The sequence below is a fragment of the Eleutherodactylus coqui genome, chromosome 2 (assembly GCF_035609145.1).
Source record: "Eleutherodactylus coqui strain aEleCoq1 chromosome 2, aEleCoq1.hap1, whole genome shotgun sequence".
In the NCBI taxonomy this organism is placed as follows: Eukaryota; Metazoa; Chordata; class Amphibia; order Anura; family Eleutherodactylidae; genus Eleutherodactylus; species Eleutherodactylus coqui.
The window spans coordinates 245,693,929-245,718,734 of NC_089838.1; the positions used below are offsets into that span (position 1 = coordinate 245,693,929).

General features: G+C 48.1%; 1 pseudogene; it reads left to right on the top strand.

Annotated features, from left to right (window-relative positions):
• Positions 1–5: 5 nt before the first annotated feature.
• On the top strand, positions 6–24,806 carry LOC136610133 (uncharacterized; annotated as a pseudogene).

A 24,806-nucleotide genomic window follows, 5' to 3' on the forward strand; every position in this document is an offset into this window, starting at 1 on the left:
TTATCATGACTGAACTGACCCTGCTGGAGGCCAGAGGAGCAAAACCTTTGGTGTCCAGTCCTTATCTTCACTATGTGTTATACCTCTACATATACATAGGAAATATTCTATATTCTGTATCTGATAGGGAGGAGGATGACGAAGAAGATGAAGAAGTTGAAGTGGTGGAGTGGGAGGAGGAGTTGGAGGCTAAGGAAAAAGCAATACATGGGTAAGTATTCAAAACCATCCAGATAGAATGAGTTCATTAGATGTAAACATTATGCATCTAGATATACATATACTGGTAGGCGCCAATCATGGAGCATATATTAATGTGTGAACCCTTGTATTTATCTGGTAGACATGCACTACATAGGTTTTCAATTGGTTAAAGTCTCAATTATTCTAACTGGAGCTGTTTTTTAATTATAGAAATTTATGGCGTAACATCAAGCTGGCATGGCCAAGTCAAGACACCAAGTACGTTAATAGGAATATTTATATGGCTAGTGCTTTATATAAATTCTGCTACTGTATATGCTGTAAACCATTAATTTTTTTAAAATATAGATTGTCAAAATGATCATTGATTGTAATTGGAGCTCTATTTTCTAATATAGGACTGAGCAACATCAGGTGAAGCAGGCCTGCGCGAATGAAGACCCCATCATGTAAGTTTATGGAGTAAGCAGAATTTATAGAGGACAATATATGTGTATTAAACTGATACCAATACTGTTAATAGTCACGACTTGTTCCCTGCACCTCATTCTATATTTAAACATTACGCATCTAGATATACATAGACTGGTAGGCTCCAGTCATGGAGCATATATTGATGTGTGAACCGCTGTATTTGTCTGGTAGACAGGCTCTTTGTAGGTTTCTAATTGGTCAAAATGTTAATTATTCTAACTAGAGATGTATTATTTATTGTAGAGTTTTAACACCCAACATGAATCTGCCATTGCCAAGCCAAGACAACAAGTAAGTTTATAGGAGCAAGCAGAATTTATATGGCTGGTGTCTTTGTATAAAGTGTAATACATTTTGTATGTAGATTGCCCAAATGATCAATGATTGTAATTGGAGCTGTATTTTCCAATATAGGACTGAGGAACATCAGGTGAAGCAGGCCTGCGCGAATGAAGACTCCATCATGTAAGTTTATGGAATAAGCAGAATATTTACGAGACAATATATGTGTATTAAACTGATACCAATACTGTAAATAGTCACGACTTGTTCCCTGCACCTCATTCTATATTTAAACATTACGCATCTAGATATACATAGACTGGTAGGCGCCAGTCATGGAGCATATATTATTGTGTGAACCGCTGTATTTGTCTGGTAGACATGATCTATATAGATTTCCAATTGGTCAAAATGTTAATTATTCTAACTAGAGATGTATTATTTATTGTAGAGTTTTAACACCCAACATGAATGTGGCATTGCCAAGCCAAGAAAACAAGTAAGTTTATAGGAACAAGCAGAATTTACATGGCTGGTGCCTTTATATAAAGTGTAATACATTTTTCTTTGTAGTTTGCCCAAATGTTCAATAATTGTAATTGGAACTGTATTTTCCATTATAGGCTTGAGGAACATCAGGTGAAGCAGGCCTGGGCGAGTGAAGAGTCCCTAATGTAAGTTTATGGAATAAGCAGAATTTATACAGGATAGTAACTGTGTATAAGACTGATACCAACACTGTGAGCCGTCACGGCTGATTCCCTGCATCTCATTCTATATTTCTGGATCTATTAACTAGAACAAGGAGGAGGAGATGGTGGCCGCCCAAACTGTTTAGGAAGGAGAGAAAGACAGATGAAAACACGTGAGTAATTTAAAGGCCTATGAAAAAATACTAAAATTACACTTTTTAATCCCCTGATTTGCAGGCCTGGCCTCCATGGTGACCTTCTGTCATGTAAAAAATCTTGAGTTTCTACAATTGTCACATGACCTAAACTGTTTCCCTAAACGAGCCAGCTTTCACAGAGGTTCCAAAAGTCTTCACGTGTGATTGTTCTCAGTGAGAGAAACCAAGTAATCTTGTAGATATGATACCTTTTTAAGGCTAACAGAAATACATGATGTTACAGCAACCTTTCGGGTGGTTATTATTGACCCTTCATAAGGCTAATGATCAGGCTCACTGAGAACAATCACACCTTGCTCTACTGGCTAATACAGTACCAAACCTTTTTTTAATTTTACCCAATAAAATAGTCACCATGAAGCCCTCTTCTTGTTCTCCTCTTGTTTCTTGTCCTTGTTCTTATATCACTATTAAAGGGGTTGTCCCGCGCCGAAACGTTTTTTTTTTTTCAACAGCCCCCCCGTTCGGCGCGAGACAAACCCGATGCAGGGACTTAAAAAAAAAAAACGCACAGCGCTTACCTTAATCCCCGCGCTCCGGTGACTTCTTACTTACCGGTTGAAGATGGCCGCCGGGATCTTCTCCCTCGGTGGACCGCAGGGCTTCTGTGCGGTCCATTGCCGATTCCAGCCTCCTGATTGGCTGGAATCGGCACGTGACGGGGCGGAGCTACAAGGAGCCGCTCTCCGGCACGAGAGCCCCATTCAGAAAAGCAGAAGACCGGACTGCGCAAGCGCGTCTAATCTGGTGATTAGACGCTGAAAATTAGACGGCTCCATGGAAACGAGGACGCTAGCAACGGAGCAGGTAAGTGAAAAACTTCTGATAACTTCTGTATGGCTCATAATTAATGCACAATGTACATTACAAAGTGCATTAATATGGCCATACAGAAGTGTATAGACCCACTTGCTTTCACAGGACAACCCCTTTAATATTTAAAGGGGTTATAGTATAAACCCTTTTCAATATGTGTTAAAATAATAAACAGAGATATACTTGCCCCACCGCAACTTTTGGGGATCCAGCGCTGCAGCCTGCTGCCAACCTGGGTTTTGCTATAATAGATGATATCACAAAAAATCCTGTGATGACTGCAGCCAATGAGAACAGAACCTGATTTCCTGTGACATCATCTGTTGCGGGAATCACCAGAGCCACAGTGGGCTACAGCACTGGATCCTGGGGGCTGCGGAGGGGTAAGTATATCTGTTTATTATTGTCACAAAGAGGGTTCTTTGAAAAGGGGTTTCCAGTAACCCTACAGCTCTTTTAACAGGATATTTATTTCAGCTATCTTCATATTTTTCTCCAATAGCAAAAGCAGCAGCCATATAAAAGGCGGAAAACTAGCAAGGTAAGATATATTCATCATTAATGTTATTTTCCCCTAGGGCTCATGCTTGACTTCTCATTTGCATTTCCCTATGTACAGATTGTAGGTAATAGTAATCCAGAGACAACCAATGATCTGGACAGGGAGCAATGCAAGGAAGACATAGGTGGCCTCCTAACATCCCTCCTATATGCACCAAATCCAGGGAGACCCTCAAATCCATCATTAGTTATATTTCCCTACTATATAAACCCCATTGGACAGCTGTATAGGGCTGCTCTAGATACTCACTATGTCATGTCGGAGTTGTGTTGTATTTATCACATACAGATATAAATCTAATACTTGGGGAAAATCCTATAATCCTGACTCCTGTACCCTTTGAACCCTCTGGCCCTTTATCCTCCAGTTTTCACCAATCACCATTGTCACCATTAGACGTGTTTCTTCTCATAAGAGGCTCACACTTGTTTTTGTTCCCTCTTTAGATTCTTCAGAGCAGTATTCTGCTGCACCGTGAAGACATCGGACTAAAGAGTAAGTATATGAGACCCTCTCTAGACAGGAACATCCTACAGCTGCAAAAGTACAAATGGTTGCCCTTTGTGTAAATGAGAGATGGTGGGTACGGATTGTACAATTTCATCAATCTGATTAACTATTTCCTTTGTTTTACAGACTTTAACATCAATAACGTGAAATAACCACACAAAACATCTAGCTGTGGATAAATTGGCTACAGCAGCCATTTTATTAAAATTGACATTTTATAAAAAACCTCAAGATTATAAAAAACATCCCCTGAAGCAAGCAATTCTGTTGCCTCAGCAACTAGAGAAATCTATTGTCATGCCTCCCACTGCAACACCAATGACTCAGGAGACCCGATTTCCCAACCAATGGCTCCCGCCGCAATCCAAGTGACTTGGGAGATCCAAAACTCGCCCAGTTGCCTCCAGTCGCCTACCTCTGGACTCAGGGACCTACTAGCCATTCTAAGGCTAGCCACTCCCAAAATCTTTTTAGGGTCTTCGACCTTACAGAGCCAAGAGGCGAAAGACCAACTAAATCCTACATCCTGAATCGCTCCCACTGAAATTGAGAAAGAGCATCCGCAATAGAATTATCGACCCCCGGAACATGCACCGCCACAATCCACATATTCAAGGACAAGGCCTCCAATACCACATAAGTCCACCAGCAGAGGGGAGGATACAGACAAGTTATCAATCGCCTGCACTACCCCCAAGTTATCACAATGGAATCTTCTTTCTTGTCCCTGAATTGCTCAACCACCACTGCCAGAATAATTGGAAAAAGCTTAAACAAACCAGTTTTTTGCCAAACCTGACAAAACCAGTTTTTTGCCAAACCTGACAACTGCCATTCTTTTGGCCAACGACCCACACACCACTGACTCTGAAGGTACGTTCTGAACCCTGCGCTCCCTGCCGCATCAGTAAACAAATCCCAATCACTTGGGAGCATTTCAATTACTTCCTCCAGCATAACCAAGTTCTCATTATATTTATCTAAAAAGGTCGACCACACTTCAAGTTTCTTTTTGTGACCTTTTCCATAAAGGAATAAAATGGTGAGGTAAACGCACCCCACCCGTAGCAGCCGCTAATCTCCTAGAAAATATTCGCCCCATCGGCATTATCTGGCAAGCAAAATTGAGCTTACCCAATAACGACTGTAGATCCCTCAGCGTGATCTTATTCACCCTCCTGGTTCTGTTCACCTCCATTTTCAAATCTTCCAATTTTCCTCTGACAATCTGTATTCCATTGCCTCAGTATCAATGATAATGCCTAAAAATTTTAAACACGTCATGGGTCCCTCCGTCTTCTCAGGTGCTAAAGGCACCCCAAAACTTCTTGCCTCCCACTGAATGGTCCCCAATAACGTTGCACAAATTGTCGACTTGGCTGGACCGATACACAGAAAGTCATCCAGATAGTGAATGATGAACAGAGCCCTGCGACATCCCTTACTACCCATTCCAAGAATGAGCTGAAGGCCTCAAAGTATGCACATGAGATCGAACAGCCCATGGGCAAACATCGATCCGCAAAATAATTCCCCCGCCCAGTAACATCCTAACAACCTAATACTGTCCAGTTAATCTTCTGGAGTAACCGAAAAGCGATTCAATGTTGGATTTTGCTAACAGTGATCCCTTTCTGTATTTTCACACCCAAGTGACCTCAGCATCAAGTGAGTTATATACCACAGAGCAAATCTCTGGATCTATACTGTCATCAACTGATGCCTCTTTTGGATAGGATAGGTGATGAATCAACCAAAATTTAATTGTTTTTTTTTAGGGACCACTCCCAAGGGTGACACTATCAAATCTGCCACAGGAGGCTCCTTAAAAGGTCCCACCTTGTGACCCAAATGAACCCCCTTTTCTAGCTTTGCTGTTACCACTGCCAGACACCCAAGCGCTGTCGGTTCTTAGTTGAAAAGGGGACACTATGAACCCGGGGCCTGAATTTTAAAACCATGCCAAAAACTTGCCAATAGCAACCCAGCCTTTTCCTTGTCAGGGTAGCTACTTAGGAATGGCCCCATCTGCCGACCTCTTTCCTCCATCTTCATTCACTCGACAAGCACCTCCCCTGACATCCTCGCCTGTCAGCACCTCTGACTTCCTTGGTCCGTATCCGTGCCGGGGCTGCTCCATTGCCAGGTGAACAGCCCCACTTACCTTCTCCGTTTCTGGGATGCAGTCCGGTACTAGGCCCTACCCCCAATCAGCATCAGGCCTAGCACCAAACGGGCCTGCTCTTTCCCCTTGTCGGAGGTCCAAGAGAGAGCCTGCTCTGAGCTACACAGTGCTGTTCCAGCTAATGAACATCATCATAATGAAGTTGAGCAGCTTTAGAGGGCCTCCAGCCCTTAGCAAGGACCAATTATCGTTCTACTGTACCTAAGAGGATTGAAGCTACATCAGTGGTCAGATGCCAAGGATCCACTAGTATCGGGAAACAGAAGAGAAACAAGCAGTGACAAGGTTTTCCCACTCCTTTTCTTTGTTGCTTAGGATTGAGCGGAGCCGGCCACGACATTGCAGCAATGGAAATTTTATTAGTTTGGCAAGCAGACATCCTCCTTGGGTCAGGCTGGATCTCCAGACGGTGCTAAGCAGTTGCTGGAGACAAGGCTTCCCAGGATTTCTCCTGCACAATGGGATTCCAACATCTCTAATGATAACAGGCATACTTTACTTTGAGCGGAACAGCCGGCACTTACAAGCTTCCCTGACTTTTTCACTACCTTGTCAAACCCGATCCTTCCTGGTAACGTCTTTCATATCTACTGCTCTTTGCCTAGAGACAACCGACGCTTCCAAGATCGGGGACAGCAGCATCCACCAATCACAGCGCCGCCTCCTGGGAGCGCAAAACTTATAAACAATAGAGACGTCACTCAACAATAATCCGATACAACGTGTGGTTCTGCGTCATCCGGCCATTATTTCAGCTTTAACTGCTTTATTGATATATTCCACAAATTCAAGCACATAGTTCGTATCGCTCCCGGACGGTGCGATGGCTGTAGACTTTCCCCTGTGATCCTGTATGTCTTGGATAGAAATGCAATTTTATTAATAACCAATAAAACATTTTCAATCAAAACTTCTGCTTGTTCAGGTTGCTTAGAGAAGTGCTATTCTCAGTGTGTGACGGCATCTGTAATAAACCTCCTGAAATCTGTTGGTTAAGTTTTGCAACTTAACTAAGGTTAAGGGTTCACACAGGGCTGATTTTCCATGGAAATTCCGTCTGGAATTTCGCTGCGGCAAATCTGCCTGCGGCCGCTAATCCCGACATCAGCTAGTCATATGGACGAGATTTCTCTGAAATCTTGTCTACACGGGACGGTGAATCCATTGCGGCGCGGATTTGCCGGCCGCAGCATGTCCAGTTTTTTTTTATGTTGTGGCTGCACGCTCCTCTATGGGAGCACTGGCTGGAACAGAAAAGCGTGTGACCAAGCCGCTCCAAAACCCCCGGCAGAAATCTCGCAGTTTTTCGCTGTGGCCAAACCGCAAGATTTCCGCCAGGAATACGCCCTGTCAGAACCCAGCCTTAGTGTGCTTGGACTAGTTGACAGCGGTACAGGTGAAACCACTGGTGGCCTCTGATCTAGGAGTGCGCCTCCACCTTCTGCAGTGCATACTGCAGTACACTCACTGCACTACATACAGATACAGTAGTCAGAACTATTTTGTTAGAAACCAGGGACTTTAAAGTTCAGCTTTTAAAAAGTCAATGTGATCACGGTTTTATGGAGCAAAGACCCAGGAATCTTCTCAGCAGGTGGAAAAGTTTGTCACCTTTTGGCACACTTCGCATACAAATGTCACGAGCCTTGATAAACAAGTATAGCAGCTGATGACTTCAATTCTTCAGCCATGACTACAAAATGATGGACACAAAAGGACAGATGAAGTTATACTGCAGAAACAGTGAATTGCCTCATCCATATAGGTGGCTTATAAGTACAAGCTATACATTAGGTCACATTTATTATGGGTGTTGGGGCAGAATTCTGCTGTAAATTGGAAGTGAGAGATGTAACGTGTTTTTTGTGCTAATCAATAGTAAATTTGTCTAAATAGATTTTTGGTGGAAATTTACTATTGATTTGCACAAAAAACAGATGTTACATCTCTCACTTTACTTTTCTAAAGTGTCTAGAAAAGAGGGCTTAGTTTGTAAATTGAATTTAGAGATATTGATAACAGCACTTTTTAAAAAGTCACAAAATCTGTTGCACTCTCACTCCAGCAGCTCTGATAGTGTACAAAGTAACTTTGCATTTCTAGACATATTCAAATGTATCAACATCATGCAATATTTGATAAACTTGTCGTATTTTAAACTGGCGAAGGGAATAAGGGTACCAGTTCACGGCAGTGATTTCGCCGGTGGTAAATCGCGGGTGAATCACGCCATCTGAAGCTTTCCATAGTAATACTATAGAAAGCGCCGGCCCCGTGTCCACGAGCAGAGAATCATTGCGATTCTCTGCTCGCAGCTGGCAATTCGCAGCATGCTGCGAATTGCCCCGATTCTCTGCGGTCAGCCTATCTAATAGATTAAGCTGATCGGCAGAGATTCATCTGCGGCTCCTGCTCCCGGGCGGTGGCTCCCGGGGCGGAGATCCTCCTCGGGATACCGCAATGCCCGTGGACAGGGGGCCTAAAAGTATGTCAGAAAACTGGCATCAAAAATTGCCTTGATGATAAAGTCCCTCCAAAAAAGAAAGTGTCTAGGGCATGGAGCAGCAGACATTGAGCTTGGGGGAATATCTATCTATCTATCTATCTATCTATCTATCTATCTATCTATCTATCTATCTATCTATCTCATATCTATCTATCTATCTATCTCATATCCATCTATCTATCCATCTATCTATCTCTATTGTATTACTATTGTAACCGCGGTTCTGTAATTTTTGGACTTTTGTCTTTCTGTATTTCCCCTGTTTATGTAAGTGCTGTGGAATCTGTTGGCGCTATACAAATAAAGATTATCTATCTATCTATCTATCTATCTATCTATCTATCTATCTATCTATCCCTCTCATCTATCTATCTATTAGAGATGAGCGAGCACCAAAATGCTCGGGTGCTCGTTACTCGGGACGAAATTATCGCGATGCTCGAGGGTTCGTTTCGAGTAACGAACCCCATTGAAGTCAATGGGCGACCCGACCATTTTTGTATATCGCCGATGCTCGCTAAGGTTTTCATTTGTGAAAATCTGGGCAATTCAAGAAAGTGATGGGAACGACACAGCAACGGATAGGACATGTTGGGATGCATCTCAAGTTCCCAGGTCCCACTATTAAGCCACAATAGCGGCAAGAGTGCCCAACCCCTCCCAACAACTTTTACTTCTGAAAAGCCCTCATTAGCAATGCATACCTTAGCTAAGCACCACATTACCTCCAACAAAGCACAATCACTGCCTGCATGACACTCCGCTGCCACTTCTCCTGGGTTACATGCTGCCCAACCCCCCCCCCCCCGCATGACGCAGTGTCCACAGTGCACACCAAAGTGTCCCTGCACAGCCTTCAGCTGCACTCATGCCACACCACCCTCATGTCTATTTATAAGTGCGTCTGCCATGAGGAGGAACTGCAGGCACACACTGCAGAGGGTTGGCACGGCTAGGCAGTGACCCTCTTTAAAAGGGGCGGGGCGATAGCGGACAGTGCTGTACAGAAGCAATGAGAAATATAATCCTGTGCCAACGCCATCAGGAGCTGCACACGTGGGCATAGCAATGGGGAACCTATGTGCCACACACTATTCATTCTGTCAAGGTGTCTGCATGACCCAGTCAGTCCACGGTTTTTTATAAATAGTCACAGGCAGGTACAACTCCGCAATCGGAATTCCGTGTGCACCCACAGCAAGGGTGGCTCCCTGGAACCCACCGGCTGTACATAAATGTATCCCATTGCAGTGCCCATCACAGCTCAGGTAACGTCCGATTAAATGCAGGTGGGCTTCAGCCCACACTGCATGCCCCAGTCAGACCAGGGTTCTTTAGAAGTGTACACATGGAGTTACAGCTCCGTGTGGACCGACAGCATGGGTGGGTGCCAGGAAGCCACCGGCGGTACATAAATATATCCCATTGCATTGCCCATCACAGCTGATGTAACGTCAGCTTTAATGCAGGTGGGCAAAAAATTAATTGGATTACACTGTAGGCGAGGGCCCCAAAAAATTGGTGTACCAACAGTACTAATGTACCTCAGAAAAATTGCCCATGCCCAACCAAGAGGGCAGGTGAAACCCATTAATCGCTTTGGTTAATGTGGCTTAATTGGTAACTAGGCCTGGAGGCAGCCTAGTTAAAATAAAAATTGGTTCAGGTGAAAGTTTCAACGCTTTAATGAACATTGAAACGTATAAAAATTGTTTATAAAAATTATATGACTGAGCCTTGTGGGCCTAAGAAAAATTGCCTGTTCGGCGTGATTACGTCAGGTTTCAGGAGGAGGAGCAGGATGAATAGAATACACAGATTGATGAAGCAAAAAGGTCCCCGTTTTTGATGGTAGTAGAGAACAATGCTTCCATCCGTGGGTGCAGCCTACGTATTGCTTAGGTATCGCTGCTGTCCGCTGGTGGAGAAGAGAAGTCTGGGGAAATCCAGGCTTTGTTCATCTTGATGAGTGTAAGCCTGTCGGCACTTTCGGTTGACAGGCGTGTGCGCTTATCCGTGATGATTCCCCCAGCCGCACTAAACATTCTCTCTGACAAGACGCTAGCCGCAGGACAAGCAAGCACCTCCAGGGCATACAGCGCGAGTTCAGGCCACGTGTCCAGCTTCGACACCCAGTAGTTGTAGGGGGCAGAGGCGTCACCGAGGACGGTCGTGCGATCGGCTACGTACTCCCTCACCATCCTTTTACAGTGCTCCCGCCAACTCAGCCTTGACTGGGGAGCGGTGACACAGTCTTGCTGCAGAGCCATAAAGCTGGCAAAGGCCTTGGAGAATGTTCCCCTGCCTGCGCTGTACATGCTGCCTGATCTCTGCACCTCCCCTGCTACCTGGCCCTCGGAACTGCACCTTCTGCCACTAGCGCTGTCGGATGGGAATTTTACCATCAGTTTGTCCACCAGGGTCCTGTGGTATAGCATCACTCTCGAACCCCTTTCCTCTCCGGGTATGAGAGTGGAAAGGTTCTCCTTATACCGTGGGTCGAGCAGTGTGTACACCCAGTAATCCGTAGTGGCCAGAATGCGTGTAACGCGAGGGTCTCGAGAAAGGCATCCTAACATGACGTCAGCCATGTGTGCCAGGGTACCTGTACGCAATACATGGCTGTCCTCACTAGGAAGATCACTTACAGGATCCTCCTCCTCCTCCTCCGGCCATACACGCTGAAAGGATGACAGGCAAGCAGCATGGGTACCCTTAGCAGTGGGCCAAGCTGTCTCTTCCCCCTCCTCCTCATGCTCCTCCCCCTCCTCCTCAACGCGCTGAGATATAGACATGAGGGTGCTCTGACTATCCAGCGACATACTGTCTTCCCCCGCCTCCGTTTCCGAGTGCAAAGCGTCTGCCTTTATGCTTTGCAGGGAATTTCTCAAGAGGCATAGCAGAGGAATGGTGACGCTAATGATTGCAGCATCCCAGCTCACCATCTGGGTAGACTCCTCAAAGTTTCCAAGGACCTGGCAGATGGCTGCCAACCAGGCCCACTCTTCTGTAAAGAATTGAGGAGGCTGACTCCCACTACGCCGCCCATGTTGGAGTTGGTATTCCACTATAGCTCTACGCTGCTTATAGAGTCTGGCCAACATGTGGAGCGTAGAGTTCCACCGTGTGGGCACGTCGCACAGCAGTCGGTGCACTGGCAGATTAAACCGATGTTGCAGGGTCCGCAGGGTGGCAGCGTCCGTCTTGGACTTGCGGAAATGTGCGCTGACCCGGCGCACCTTTCCGAGCAGGTATGACAAGTGTGGGTAGCTTTTCAGAAAGCGCTGAACCACGAAATTAAAGACATGGGCCAGGCATGGCATGTGCGTGAGGCTGCCGAGCTGCAGAGCCGCCACCAGGTTACAGCCGTTGTCACACACGACCATGCCCGGTTGGAGGCTCAGCGGCGAAAGCCAGCGGTCGGTCTGCTCTGTCAGACCCTGCAGCAGTTCGTGGGCCGTGTGCCTCTTCTCTCCTAAGCTGAGTAGTTTCATCACGGCCTGCTGACGCTTGCCCACCGCTGTGCTGCCACGCCGCGCGACACCGACTGCTGGCGACGTGCTGCTGCTGCTGACACATCTTGATTGCGAGACAGAGGTTCGTTGGAGGAGGAGGAGGAGGGTGGTTTAGTGGAGGAAGCATACACTGCCGCAGATACCAGCACCGAACTGGGGCCCGCAATTCTGGGGTTGGGTAGGACGTGAGCGGTCCCAGGCTCTGACTCAGTCCCAGCCTCCACTAAATTCACCCAATGTGCCGTCAGGGAGATATAGTGGCCCTGCCCGCCTGTGCTTGTCCACGTGTCCGTTGTTAAGTGGACCTTGGCAGTAACCGCGTTGGTGAGGGCGCGTACAATGTTGCGGGAGATGTGGTTGTGCAGGGCTGGGACGGCACATCGGAAAAAGTAGTGGCGACTGGGAACCGAGTAGCGCGGGGCCGCCGCCGCCATCATGCTTTTGAAAGCCTCCGTTTCCACAAGCCTATACGGCAGCATCTCCAGGCTGATCAATTTGGCTATGTGCACGTTTAACGCTTGAGCGTGCGGGTGCGTGGCGGCGTACTTGCGCTTGCGCTCAAACAGTTGCGCTAGCGACGTCTGGACGCTGCGCTGAGAGACATTGCTGGATGGGGCCGAAGACAGCGAAGGTGAGGGTGTGGGTGCAGGCCGGTAGGCACTCGTGGCTGTGTCCTCAGAGGGGGGTTGGATCTCAGTGGTAGGTTGGGGCACAGGGGGAGAGGCAGTGGTGCAAACCGGAGGCGGTGAACGGCCTTCGTCCCACCTTGTGGGGTGCTTGGCCATCATATGCCTGCGCATGCTGGTGGTGGTGGCTCCCCAGCTGATGTTGGCGTGACAAAGGTTGCACACCACTGTTCGTCGGTCGTCAGGCGTCTCTGTGAAAAACTGCCACACCTTAGAGCACCTCGGCCTCTGCAGGGTGGCATGGCGCGAGGGGGCGCTTTGGGAAACAGTTGGTGGATTATTCGGTCTGGCCCTGCCTCTACCCCTGGCCACCGCACTGGCTCGGCCTGTGCCCACACCCTGACTTGGGCCTCTGCGTCCTCGCCCGCGTCCACGTCCTCTAGGCCTACCCCTACCCCTCAGCATGCTGTATTACCAGTAGTGCAGAAACAGAATGCTGTAATTAAATGTGCCGCTTACTGGTCCTTGGTTGGAGGCTGACTTCGCTTACGGAACGCACAGCAGAGGCAGGAAAGAATTTTGCGCAAGCCTGCTGTAACACTTAGCTGGCTGCATATGAATTAGGACAACTACCCCCAGCAGAGACCCAGTACACTTGTGGACAGGAATACAGCGGTGATGTAAGAGGCAACACAGAGGCAGAAAAGAATTTTGCACAAGCCTGCTGTAACACTTAGCTGGCTGCGTATGAATTAGGACAACTACCCCCAGCAGAGACCCAGTACACTGAGGACGGTCACAGGCAGCCCAAATAGATTTTTTTCCCCAAATGTTTTTGGAAAGGCCCACTGCCCATATACACTAAATATGTCTTCTGTCCCTGCCTCACCACTACTGGCCCTGGACAATGTAAAATTACTGCAGGACGCAATGCTCTGCACAGCCGATATACAAAAAAAAAAAAATGTGCAACACTGCAAAAAGCAGCCTCCACACTACTGCACACGGTTAGATGTGGCCCTAAGAAGGACCGTTGGGGTTCTTGAAGCCTAAAATAACTCCTAACACTCTCCCTATAACAACTTCAGCAAGACAGCACTTTCCCGGAACTATGTCAGAATGCATCTGTGGCGAGCCGCGGGAGGGGCCGATTTATATACTCGGGTGACACCTGATCTCGCCAGCCACTCACTGCAGGGGGGTGGTATAGGGCTTGAACGTCGCAGGGGGAAGTTGTAATGCCTTCCCTGTCTTTCTATTGGCCAGAAAAGCGCGCTAACGTCTCAGAGATAAAAGTGAAAGTAACCCGAACATCGCGTGGTACTCGTCACGAGTAACGAGCATCTTGAACACGCTAATACTCGAACGAGCATCAAGCTCGGACGAGTACGTTCGCTCATCTCTACTATCTATCTATCTATCTATCTATCTATCTATCTATCTATCTATCTATCTATGCCCATTCAGACCTGCAGTATTTTTAATATTTGAATTATAATTTTTCAAAACTGGATTAGAAGAACAATATACTTATTATCAGTTAATGTTTTTTGAACAATGTTAAAAACGAACTCATTACTTTTGTAATCAGCTTTAATGATGTCACTTAAATGCCATTACTGTACAGGTCAAATAAGTAGTTAATAGAGATGAGCGAGCACCAAAATGCTCGGGTGCTTGTTACTCGAGTCGAACTTCCCACGATGCTTGAGAGTTCGTTTCGAGTAACGAACCCCATTGAAGTCAATGGGCGACCTGAGCATTTTTGTATATCGCCGATGCTCGCTAAGGTTTTTATTTGTGAAAATCTGGGCAATTCAAGAAAGTGATGGGAACGACACAGAAGCGGATAGGGCAGGCGAGGGGCTACATGTTGGGCTGCATCTCAAGTTCCCAGGTCCCACTATTAAGCCACAATAGCGGCAAGAGTGCCCCCCCTCCCAACAATTTTTACTTCTGAAAAACCCTCATTAGCAAGGCATACCTTAGCTAAGCACCACACTACCTCCAACAAAGCACAATCACTGCCTGCATGACACTCCGCTGCCACTTCTCCTGGGTAACATGCTGCCCAACCTCCCGCATGACCAAGTGTCCACAGCGCACACCAAAGTGTCCCTGCGCAGCCTTCAGCTGCACTCATGCCACACGCTGGCCTCATAGCCACACCACCCTCATGTCTATTTATAAGTGCGTCTGCCATGAGGAGGAACCGCAGGCACACACTGCAGAGGGTTGGCATGGCCAGGCAGCGACCCTCTTTAAAAGGGGCGGGGCGATAGCCCACAATGCTGTACAGAAGCAATGAGAAATCCAATCCTGTGCCACCTCCATCAGGAGCTGCACACGTGGGCATAGCAATGGCGAACCCATGTGCCACACACTATTCATTCTGTCAAGGGGTCTGCATGCCCCAGTCAGACCGGGGTTTTTTATAAATAGTCACAGGCAGGTACAACTCCGCAATGGGAATTCCGTGTGCACCCACAGCATGGGTGGCTTTCTGGAACCCACCGGCTGTACATAAATGTATCCCATTGCAGTGCCCTGGACAGCAGAGCTAATGTCAGATTAAATGAAGGTGGGCTTCGGCCCACATTGCATGCCCCAGTCACACTGGGGTTTTTTATAAGTAGACACAGGCAGGTACAACTCCCTATTGTGAAGTCCCTGTGGACCCACAGTATGGGTGGCTACCTGGAACCCACCGGCGGTACATAAATAAATCCCATTGCAGTGCCCAGCACAGCTGAGGTAACGTCAGGTTTAATGCAGGTGGGCTTCGGCCCACACTGCATGCCCCAGTCAGACTGGGGTTCTTTAGAAGTGGACACATGCAGTTACAACTCCCTGTGGACCGACAGCATGGGTGGGTCCCAGGAAGCCACCGGCGGTACATAAATATATCCCATTGCATTGCCCATCACAGCTGAGGTAACGTCCAATTAAATGCAGGTGGTCTTCGGCCCACACTGCATGCCCCAGTCTGACCGGGGTTTTTAATACATAGACACTGGCAGGTACAAATCCCTAATGTGAAGTCCCTGTGGACCCACAGCATGGGTGGCTCCCTGGAACCCACCGGCGATACATAAATATATCCCATTGCATTGCCCTTCACAGCTGAGGTAACGTCAGGTTTAATGCAGGTGGGCTTCGGCCCACACTGCATTCCCCAGTCAGACTGAGGTTCTTTAGAAGTGGACACATGCAGTTAGAACTCCTTGTGGACCGACAGCATGGGTGAGTCCCAGGAAGCCACCTGCGGTACATAAATATATCCCATTGCATTGCCCATCACAGCTGAGGTAACGTCCGATTAAATGCAGGTGGTCTTCGGCCCACACTGCATGCCCCAGTCTGACCGGGGTTTTTAATACATAGACACAAGCAGGTACAAATCCCTAATGTGAAGTCCCTGTGGACCCATAGCATGGGTGGTTCCCTGGAACCCATCGGCGGTACATAAATGTATCCCATTGCAGTGCCCTGCTCAGCAGAGCTAACGTCACATACAATATAGGTGTGCTTCGGCCCACAGTGCATGCCCCAGTCAGACTGGTAATATGTACCTTAACAGTAACCGCGTTGGTGGGAATGTGGTGGCAACTGCAGACCTAGTGGCGTGGTTTTATTTAGTTGGTTTTCGGAATGTGGCCAGGATTAAGTGGACCGTGGTGGGGGGGATGGTGGGGGGGCTCTCTTGTTGTGTCGGTAAAGGTGAAATTCTTGGACTGCCACCAGACGGACGAATGCAAAGGTATTTGCCAAGAATGTTTTCATTGTTGGAGGAGGAGGGAGAAGTTTTTGAGGCACTACGTGTCCTCTCCACGTGTCCGTGGTTATATGCACCTTAACAGTAACCGCGTTGGTGGAATATGGCCTCGCCACCATCATGTCTTTGGGAAGCCTCCGTTTCCACACCCCAGTGACATAGCATTAGCAGCGGTATAGGTAGAGCCCAGAATTAGTAACATTTCAGCGGTAGCATTATGGACAGGCCCCAGTAACATATCACTAGCAGCATTATAGCGGGAGCACAGTATTAGTTTCATTTCAGTAGTAGTAGCAGTCCAGACAGGCCCCAGTAACAATTCCGAGGCAGCAGTATCGGGGGAGCACAGTATTAGTTCCATTTCAGTAGTAGTAGCAGTCAAGACAGGCCACAGTATAATTCCCGTTGCAGCAGTTTAGGGAGATAACAGTCTCTTTCACATTTCAGTAGTTGCAGTATAGACAAGGCCCCAGTTACATTTATGTTTATGTAGCAAAAGTGTAGGCCAACCCCACACACCTTGCTGTACCATGAGTGCAGGCGAAGCCCATAAAAAAAATTACTAGGATTACACTGTAGGCGAGGGCCCAAAAAAATTGTTGTACCAACAGTACTAATGTACCTCAGAAAAATTGCCCATGCCCAACCAAGAGGGCAGGTGAAACCCATTAATCGCTTTGGTTAATGTGGCTTAATTTGTAACTAGGCCTGTAGGCAGCCCAGTTAAAATAAAAATTGGTTCAGGTGCAAGTTTCAACGCTTTAATGAGAATTGAAACATATAAACATTGTTTACTAAAGTCATATGACTGAGCCTTATGGGCCTAAGAAAAATTGCATGTTCGGCGTGATTACGTGAGGTTTCAGGAGGAGGAGCAGGAGGATGAATATAATACACAGATTGATGAAGCTAAAAGGTCCCCGTTTTTGATGGTGATAGAGAACGATGCTTCCATCCGCGGGTGCAGCCTACGTATTGCTTAGGTACGGCTGCTGTCCGCTGGTGGAGAAGAGAAGTCTGGGGAAATCCAGGCTTTGTTCATCTTTATGAGTGTAAGCCTGTCGGCACTTTCTGGTTGACAGGCGGGTATGCTTATCCGTGATGATTCCCCCAGCCGCACTAAACACCCTCTCTGACAAGACGTTAGCCGCAGGACAAGCAAGCACCTCCAGGGCATACAGCGCGAGTTAAGGCCACGTGTCCAGCTTTGACACCCAGTAGTTGTAGGGGGCAGAGGCGTCACGGAGGACGGTCGTGCGATCGGCTACGTACTCCCTCACCATCCTTTTACAGTGCTCCCGCCGACTCAGCCTTGACTGGGGAGCGGTGACACAGTCTTGCTGGGGAGCCATAAAGCTGGCAAAGGCCTTGGAGAGTGTTCCCCTGCCTGCGCTGTACATGCTGCTTGATCTCCGCGTCTCCCCTGCTACCTGGCCCTCGGAACTGCGCCTTCTGCCACTAGCGCTGTCGGATGGGAATTTTACCATCAGTTTGTCCGCCAGGGTCCTGTGGTATAGCATCACTGTCGAACCCCTTTCCTCTTCGGGTATGAGAGTGGAAAGGTTCTCCTTATACCGTGGGTCGAGCAGTGTGTACACCCAGTAATCCGTAGTGGCCAGAATGCGTGTAACGCGAGGGTCACGAGAAAGGCATCCTAACATTAAGTCCGCCATATGTGCCAGGGTACCTGCACGCAACACAGGGCTGTCCTCACCAGGAAGATCACTTTCAGGATCCTCCTCCTCCTCCTCCTCAGGCCATACACGCTGAAAGGATGACAGGCAAGCAGCATGGGTACCCTCAGCAGTGGGCCAAGCTGTCTCTTCCCCCTCCTCCTCATGCTCCTCCCCCTCCTCCTCCTCCTCAACGCGCTGAGATATAGACATGAGGGTGCTCTGACTATCCAGCGACATACTGTCTTCCGCCGCCTCCGTTTCCAAGTGCAAAGCGTCTGCCTTTATGCTTTGCAGGGAACTTCTCAAGAGGCATAGCAGAGGAATGGTGACGCTAATGATTGCAGCATCGCCGCTCACCATCTGGGTAGACTCCTCAAAGTTTCCAAGGACCTGGCAGATGTCTGCCAACCAGGCCCACTCTTCTGTAAAGAATTGAGGAGGCTGACTCCCACTATGCCGCCCATGTTAGAGTTGGTATTCCACTATAGCTCTACGCTGCTCATAGAGCCTGGCCAACATGTGGAGCGTAGAGTTCCACCGTGTGGGCACGTCGCACAGTAGTCGGTGCACTGGCAGATTAAACCGATGTTGCAGGGTCCGCAGGGTGGCAGCGTCCGTCTTGGACTTGCGGAAAGGTGCGCTGACCCGGCGCACCTTTCCGAGCAGGTCTGACAAGCGTGGGTAGCTTTTCAGAAAGCGCTGAACCACCAAATTAAAGACGTGGGCCAGGCATGGCACGTGCGTGAGGCTGCCGAGCTGCAGAGCCGCCACCAGGTTACGGCCGTTGTCACACACGAACATGCCCGGTTGGAGGCTGAGCGGCGAAAGCCAGCGGTCGGTCTTCGTGGGCCGTGTGCCTCTTCTCTCCTAAGCTGAGTGGTTGCAGCACGGCTTGCTGGCGCTTGCCCACCGCTGTGCTGCCACCCCGCGCGACACCGACTGGTGGCGACGTGCTGCTGCTGACACATCTTGATTGCAAGACAGAGGTTGCGTAGGAGGAGGAGGAGGAAGGTGGTTTAGTGGAGGAAGCATACACCAGCACCGAGCTGGGGCCCGCAATTCTGGGGGTGGGTAGGACGTGAGCGGTCCCAGGCTCTGACTCAGTCCCAGCCTCCACTAAATTCACCCAATGTGCCGTCAGGGAGATATAGTGGCCCTGCCCGCCTGTGCTTGTCCACGTGTCCGTTGTTAAGTGGACCTTGGCAGTAACCGCGTTGGTGAGGGCGCGTACAATGTTGCGGGAGACTTGGTCGTGCAGGGCTCAGACGGCACACCGGGAAAAGTAGTGGCGACTGGGAACCGAGTAGCGCGGGGCCGCCGCCACCATCATGTTTTTGAAAGCCTCCGTTTCCACAAGCCTATACGGCAGCATCTCCAGGCTGATCAATTTGGCTATGTGCACGTTTAACGCTTGAGCGTGCGGGTGCGTGGCTGCGTACTTACGCTTGCGCTCAAACAGTTGCGCTAGCGACGTCTGGACGCCGCGCTGAGAGACATTGCTGGATGGGGCCGAGGACAGCGGAGGTGAGGGTGTGGGTGCAGGCCGGGAGACGGTCGTTCCTGTGTCCTGAGAGGGGGGTTGGATCTCAGTGGCAGGTTGGGGCACAGGGGGAGAGGCAGTGGTGCAAAGCGGAGGCGGTGAATGGCCTTCGTCCCACCTTGTGGGGTGCTTGGCCATCATATGCCTGCGCATGCTGGTGGTGGTGAGGCTGGTGGTGGTGGCTCCCCGGCTGATCTTGGGGCGACAAACCTTGCACACCCCTGTTCGTCGGTCGTCTGCACTGTCAGCAAAAAACTGCCAGACCTTTGAGCACCTCGGCCTCTGCAGGGTGGCATGGTGCAAGGGGGCGCTTTGGGTAACAGTTGGTGGATTATTTGGTCTGGCCCTGCCTCTACCCCTGACCACCGCACTGCCTCTTCCAACCTGCCCTGCTGCTGCCCTTGCCTCCCCCTCTGAAGACTTGTCCTCAGTAGGCTTAGCAAACCAGGTGGGGTCAGTCACCTCATTGTCCAGCTGCTCTTCCTCCGAATCCTCTGTGCGCTCCTCCCTCGGACTTACTGCCCTTACTACTACCTCACTGATAGACAACTGTGTCTCATCGTCCTCCTCACCCACTGAAAGCTCTTGAGACAGTTGTCGGAAGTCTCCAGCCTCATCCCCGGACCCCAGGAACTTTCCAAAGGTTGGGCATCGGTCACGACAAACTCCTCCGGTGGGAGAGGAACCATTGCTGCCCATTCTGGGCAGGGGGCCGAGAACAGTTCCTGGGAGTCTGCCTGCTCCTCAGAATGTGTCATTGTAATGGAGTGAGGAGGTTGGGAGGAAGGAGGAGCAGCAGCCAGAGGATTCAGAGTTGCAGCAGTGGACGGCGTAGAAGTCTGGGTGGTCGATAGATTGCTGGATGCACTTTCTGCCATCCACGACAGGACCTGCTCACACTGCTCATTTTCTAATAAAGGTCTACCGCATGGACCCATTAATTGTGAGATGAATCTGGGGAACCCTGAAACTTGCCTCTCTCCTAATCCCGCAGCAGTCGGCTGCGATACACCTGGATCAGGAGCTCGGCCTGTGCCCACACCCTGACTTGGGCCTCCGCGTCCTCGCCCACGTCCACGTCCTCTAGGCCTACCCCTACCCCTCAGCATGCTGTATTACCAGTAGTGCAGAAACAGAATGCTGTAATTAAATGTGCCGCTTATTGGCCTGTGGTTGGAGGCTGACTTCGCTTACGGAACGCACAGCAGATCCAGGAAACAATTTTGCGCACGCCTGTAGTGAGACGTAGGTGCGTATCACTCAGCTAGTGGAATTCACAGCGCAGAAGCAGTCAAGTCGCCAAAGGGCAGTGGTACGCCTTAAGTATTTGGCTTCCCTTTTTTTAAATGGTGAGCTGAAACAGCAGACAGATACTGTATGCAGCGTATATTATGTTTTCTGTTTCCCTCTGGTGCTATCACGGCGGTGATGTAACGGAGACAGCAGAGCCAGGAAACAATTTTGCGCACGCCTGTAGTGAGACGTAGGTGCGTAGGACTGAGCTAGTGGAATTCACAGAGCAGAAGCAGTCAAGTCGCCAAAGGGCAGTGGTACGCCTTAAGTATTTGGCTTCCCTTTTTTTAAATGGTGAGCTGAAACAGCAGACAGATACTGTATGCAGCGTATATTATGTTTACTGTTTCCCTCTGGCGCTATCACGGCGGTGATGTAACGGAGACAGCAGAGCCAGGAAACAATTTTGCGCAAGCCTGCTGTAACGCTTAGCTGCGTATTAATTAGGAATACTACCCCCAGCAGACACGCAGTACACTGAAGACGGTCACAGGCAGCCCAAATATAGTATTTTTCCCCAATTTTTTTGAAAAAGCCCACGGCATATATAGACAGTATATCTCTTTCACCTTTCCCACTGTCCCTGTCTCACCAGTACTGCCCCTATACTGAGTAAAATGACTGCAGACTGAGGACCCAATGGTCTGCACGCCCGATATACAAAAAAAGAAATTGTGCAACACTGCTAAAAGCAGCGTCAACAGTACTGCACACGGTCAGATGTGGCCCTAAGAAGGACTGTTGGGATTCTTCAAGCCTAAAATAACACGCTCTCCCTATAGCAGCAGCAGCATCAGCAGCACTTTCCCTGATCTCTGTCAGAATGCATGGATGGCGAGCCGCGGGCGGGGCAGATTTTAATACTCGGGTGACACCTGATCTCCCCAGCCACTCACTGCAGGGGGGTGGTATAGGGCTGGAACGTCACAGGAGGAAGTTGTAATGCCTTCCATGTCTTTCTATTGGCCAGAAAAGCGCGCTAATGTCTCAGAGATGAAAGTGAAAGTAACTCGAACATCGCGTGGTGCTCGTCTCGAGTAACGAGCATCTCGAACACCCTAATACTCGAACGAGCATCAAGCTCGGACGAGTACGCTCGCTCATCTCTAGTAGTTAACCTATGTAGTCCATTTTTTGTTCATCTTCTTGAGGTGAAATTCACACTTGGTTCTCTGGGAACCTTCTTCCCAAGGACCCCCTGCTCAGCCCTAGTAAACTTTGATGTGTTGGTGGTGCCAGTGAAGGTGACAATTCACACCTCTGCTTTCAGGATAAAACCTGGGCTGTGCAGCCATGGGAGTATTTCAACAGAGAATCTGAAGAGAAGCACATATGGATCTCTCTGGCAGACTTGCACTCCAGGGAGAAAGTACTACTTGCAGAGGGCTGCACTCTTCAGCAATTTGGGTACCCAGATTCTGAAGGCTATAGCAGCCTGTCTCCAACATCTTCTGTTGACTCATTCTGCTTTTCCCCTCCGTATCAATCTTGCAACCTTGCTGAAGATAATAACTTTAAAATATTTCCACACAATGATGAAGGTCTGCAAACCAGACAGATGGAGGTACCAGAAATGTAGAGCCACAGAAGAAACAGAGCCATGTCTCATCAATGACAGAATGCTAGCGAGAGGGAGAAGATGAGAATGAGGAATCTCTCCACTGCTCTCCAGAAACTCAGAAGTTACCTTCCACCAGCAGTGGCCCCAGTTGGTAAAAACTTGACAAAAATTGAGACACTACGCTTGACAATCCGCTATATTGCACATCTGTCTGATGTTCTTGGCCTGGATGATGAAACCCTGATGAAGAGAAGGGAAGAAAGCCTCAGAAGATTGATGTGTCCAATTGACCTTAGCTGCTGTCAAGGCAATATGCATGGAATCTGTTCAGCTGCAAGAACACAATTGTCAGAGACCTTTCCTCAATACTCAACGTCTTCAAGATTGTTTCCAGACACAGCAAACCTTACTGGCATGGACACTAACCTTCCCTCAACAGATGTGCTCTCTCCTCAATCCACATATCAAGGCCTACCTGAAGAGACTTTCTCACCATGTGCCATGATCTCTTCACCGGTACATATATCTCCAGTACCAGACATGAAAGTTTTCTCATCACAGGCACCAATTTCTCCAGACCTGGGTTTTTGTCAGGTATGTCAAATCCTTTTTGACTTTCCCACTATATTTATATGTATTTTATGTTGGTAGCATGTATATACTCTCAGCTGTAATCAACCTAGTTAGACTTGGTTATCAGTACTACTTTGCTGCTTGCATTCTGTAGCTCTCATCATCCAAAATTAGGCAAGTTATAAAGAAACATAGATGTCAAAATATGAACTTGCATGAAAAGTTGCAACATTTGCTGTAATTAGAAAGTTTAAACAAATTTGTCTAGGACTAGAATAAAAGGGTCTACTTTGTTGGCAAAAATAGTGACCCTTAGAGACCCTTTTACAGGCCTTTTTTTTAGTCCCAGAAAAACTCTTTTAAGGGTTCGATGAGTAACTTTTTAATAGAGTCAGAACTTTCTATCATTCTGAAAAGTAATTGCGATCACATAATCTACTTATATAATACAACACTGCTAACGTTGACAACCACTCTTTGGGAACTCTAATTATTACTGCAGTAATTACTAACATTTTCACACTATTTTCTGCACATAATTATTTGCCAGGGTCTTTCTAGGATTTAACTATTGATGTAAGTGTGTAAAGCGCTGAAAGCAGATAGCTCTGTCCACATTCAGTGGCCTTGGTTGGTATTGCGGCGCAGCTACTATTAAATTGAATACCTCCAATACCAACCTGGGCTGCTACAATGTGGACAAAGCTATCTGCTACCAACTCCATCTGCACTGACTGTGGTGGACTCCATCCACCAACTTCTCAGATGTTCCAATATGTATTAGTAGCTCATAGCTTTTTGACATTCAGACTATCACATTACATATTGCTTGCTGTAGTTTCAGTGCACATGAGCAATGTTAGTGTGTGATTAGGAGGTGGATAGTATGCAATAAGCAGAGCATTAATAAGAACTGTTTCATAGTTCCAAGATTAAACAGGTTTTCTGGGAGTATAACATTGATGACCTATCTTCAGAATAGCACCATAGAAAAAGGAGAATAGACCTCAGCATATCATCACTGCAGGTTTACTGTGGCAGGAAATACGCCCGGCAACATTTCGGCTTGAGAAAGGTTCGTGTTTAGCTGAAACGTCGCTGAATGTATTTCCCACCACAGTAAACTTGCAGTGATGATATGTTGATGGCCAATCTCCATTGATAAATGGATGAGCTGATTCCCTGTAGACAGACTGTTGCATTCTCTAAATTGTGGGACAAGTGTGCTGTTCTCAATATATTTCTTCTTGAACACATCTTCAGGATAGGTCATCGATATCAGATCAGCGGGAGTCTGATGCCCAATCAGTTGTTTGCTGAAGTTGCTGTCAGCCTAAAATATCCCAGCTCCATGCACTTTGCAGTGGCCCGGAATGGTGTTGCAAGGCAATGGGAGTGAGCTTGGGGTGGCTTCACATTTGCATTTAGGGAGCAGGAAAGGGGAATCCCTGTGGCCGACTGACTCCATCTCAGGACAGAACCAAACAGTGCCAACTGGACCCCATTGACTACATAGGGGTCCGTTTGGGTTTCGCTCAGCTGCATGGCTTTTGGATGGAACCCGGCCTTACAGATGTGAACCTGACCTTACAGTAGCATTTCAGGGTGTTGTGCTACTTTCAGTTGAAAGCAGCTATAGCGAAGAGCAGATTGATGAATAGACCTTAGCATAGGTCATCAATATACTCCCAGAAAACCCCTTCAATGTGATTAATAGTGTATTTTCCTTCCTCTACAGGATATGCTTGATGACTTGTGGGACGAGCTTGAAAATAAAAAACTCTGGACATCTTTTTAA